The sequence below is a fragment of the Malus domestica genome, chromosome 13 (assembly GCF_042453785.1).
Source record: "Malus domestica chromosome 13, GDT2T_hap1".
Taxonomy (NCBI): domain Eukaryota; kingdom Viridiplantae; phylum Streptophyta; class Magnoliopsida; order Rosales; family Rosaceae; genus Malus; species Malus domestica.
In genome coordinates, this window is record NC_091673.1 from 21,677,819 (window position 1) to 21,681,236 (window position 3,418).

General features: G+C 37.9%; 1 non-coding gene across 1 annotated transcript; it reads left to right on the top strand.

Moving 5' to 3' along the window:
• Positions 1-1,784: 1,784 nt before the first annotated feature.
• TRNAK-CUU (transfer RNA lysine (anticodon CUU)) lies at positions 1,785-1,857 on the top strand. Its single transcript has one exon. It is a non-coding gene; the product is annotated as a tRNA-Lys (tRNA).
• Positions 1,858-3,418: the final 1,561 nt, after the last annotated feature.

Here is a 3,418-nt window from a genome sequence, read left to right on the forward strand (position 1 = left end):
ATTTGCAAGAACACAAAAACAAATTTGATCGGCAACTTGGAAACTTTCTACATTGCCTGCTCTGCTCGACTTATTTTTGCAAACCTTTTGGCTATCCTTGTCAATTCTGCAGGCATTACCATATACTTGTTTAAATCTCCACTAAAATCCCATCCCCTAGACGACGTGTTCTTCTCGCGATTTCATTTGACTTCAGAGAGAACATGAATTGTAAGTTTTCTGTTAAAAATGTTACTATGTAAGACGAGGAAGGAAACAACCTAAGAATGAGATTGCTAAGACTGAAATTCATACCATCATATCTGAATCCAGAGAGAGGTAAAAATACTATATTAGTTTTCCAGTTTTCTCCTTATCATTGCACAATTAGTAACGTCTAAGTCGCTAAGGTAGCTGTACAGTTATGACTCATGAGTTAGCAGAGGCATATGGCACCACAAATAACAATAGCAAGCACTCAAATTCTACAGGACACTCAACCATAGGGCACCACAAATCCTTCCCCCAAAATATGTATGTGACAAAGGACTAATTTCTATAGGGAGATATCTCCATTGCTTTTTTCATAACGATTAATTTGGAGCCGTCTTTTCCACCACATTAATAGAACGAGCATAAAAGCTACCAAAATATGTATGTGACAAATGACTAATTTCTATAGGGAGATATCTCCATTGCTTTTTTCATAACGATTAATTTGGAGCCGTATTTTCCCCCGTCATCGTGCAAATTCTTTACGCATCAAAATTAGCTGACATTGTAATAAGAAAATGCCAAATCATACTTGCTTTGATCGGTTAATTAGCAAAAACATGAAACATGGAAATGAAATAAACCTTTTTAGCTTTTAGTGTTAGATCATTCAAACCCAAGACAACAAAATGGCCATATTTTCTCTCTGATCTTGTTTGTTCGAAAGAAATCAAAATACCAAATCTTACTATGATTGATTGGTTAAAAAACATGAGAAAATCGTATAAATTTCAGACCCAATACCTCAGCAGTAGCAGTAGCGTTGTCATGAAAATCTTGATCAGTGTCATCAACAATTTGCACTTGTTCTTCTTCCACCGCTTGTTCCTCACGATCTTCGTCTTCTTCCATCAAGTCCTCTTCACGCATCAGTTGCTGGCACCACAGGCTCATCTCTCTCTAGCGGTCCTTCATCCTCCTCAGCCTCTGCAATCATTTTCACTAAAAACCAATTTCAAAAACAATCGAAACAAGGGGAACGATTCAAACTTTACGTAAATTAACAATTTCCCCAAAACCCCATTTCATACAATCCAAAAACAGATAAATAATTCACCTTTCGCAGATTAAAGCATAAAATCAACAACCCCTTTCATCAGCAATCCAAAACGAGGGAAAGAAATGCGTTTTTCAAAAAATTAGAGCATAAATTAATTAAATTATTTGGTATTACCATGGAATCGGGGGTGTCCAAGTCGGTGGAGAAGTGGAAGTTTTGGGAGGATGTGGAGGAGCGGGACGAGGTCTTGGCCGGAGAGTGGTTGGGATCCGAGACGGAGCGGCAGAGAGTGTGCGGTAGAGGAAGGAGGCAGGACCGGTGCCGGGGAATGGGACGGAGTGTTGGGAAAGTGGTGGCGGTCAGAAGAGTAGGGAGGAGTCCTGTTGGACAACACTGATCGAGATTTGAGAGTCAATCAGATCAGTCACGTAAAGGCGTTACGTTTTGGCGCCAGATTAAGAACCCAGGGTACTGGCAACAAGACCATTTCATTTATAGAATAATTATGCAAATGGAAGAGTTTTAGCAACAAGCCCGTCTAGCTCAGTTGGTAGAGCGCAAGGCTCTTAACCTTGTGGTCGTGGGTTCGAGCCCCACGGTGGGCGATCTGTTGTTTTGTTTTTTTTTCCTCAATGTATTAAACGTTACTCTTTCTCTTTTTCTCTTTTTACTCACACCATTTGTTTTTGTTCAATGTTGAGATCAATTGTTTTGTTTTTTTTTCCTCAATGTATTAAACGTTACTTTTTCTCTTTTTACTCACCCATTTGTTTTTGTTCAATGTTGAGATCAATTACTCAGATTCGTTGATTGATGGCATGGGAAAGGGGCATTTGATCACGCATCATTTGTTTTTGTTCAATGTTGAGATCAATTACTCAGATTCGTTGATTGATGGCATGGGAAAGGGGCATTTGATCACGCATCAATGTTGGAAAATGAATTTGTCGAATACCCCTCTTTCTCTTTTTACTCACCTATTTATTTTTTGTACATTGATTTTCTTTACTTAATTGAATCTAACAATTAAAAATAAACATTGAATGTGCATGCAGAGAAAAAAGGTATGTTGAGATCAATTACTCAGATTCGTTGATGCCATGGAAATGGGCATTTGATCACGGACTCATCGATAGGTAGAAGGGTTGCCTGATTCACCAGTCTATCTTCTGGACTCATCGATGGGGTGATGCTAAACTATCTTCTAAAGGTTGATACTATTGCATAGGCTCTGGGCTTCTATACTTTCCCACGGGTATTTTTGCATTTGTTGGCCCCAAGCAGATAGGGGGATTCCCCATCCATTTATCTTTCTACCCCTTTCCCCCTTTCCAATATTGGGGCGTACTATACCATGATTCAAGGGGATTCTTCCTCTCATTATTCCAATTCTCCTCCAAGGCCCTCTCGTGATTACTTGATTAGGCCAATTTAAATGATTGAAAGAGAAATCATAACCTTCATGAGTTGGTTTGTTACCGATGGATTTGAATATCTTTCACACCTTGATGGACATAATATAAAAAGGGTATGAAATATTTATACATGTTTGAAGTTTGCGTTTTTTTTTTCTTCTGTATTTGGAGAATGTGAGTCGATTTTGGCATCACTTCTGAAAATTCGGTTGTTTTTTTTTTATTTCAATGTAGTAAACGTTAGCATCATTGTTGGAAAATGAATCTGTAGAATACCCCTCTTTCTCTTTTTACTCACCCGTTTGTTTTTATTCGTTGATTTTCTTTACTTAATTGAATCTACCGATTAGAAATAAACATTGAATCTGCATGTGTAGAAAAAATGTATGTTGAGATCAATTACTCAGATTCGTTGATTGATGGCATCACTTCTGAAAATTCTGTTGTTTTTTTTATATTTCAATGTAGTAAACGTTAGCATCATTGTTGGAAAATGAATCTGTAGAATACCCCTCTTTCTCTTTTTACTCACCCGTTTGTTTTTATTCGTTGATTTTCTTTACTTAATTGAATCTACCGATTAGAAATAAACATTGAATCTGCATGTGGAGAAAAAAGGTATGTTGAGATCAATTACTCAGATTCGTTGATTGATGGCATGGGAAATGGGGATTTGATCACGGACTCACCGATAGGTAGAGGGGTTGCCTGATTCACCAGTCTATCTTCTGGACTCATCGGTGGGGTGATG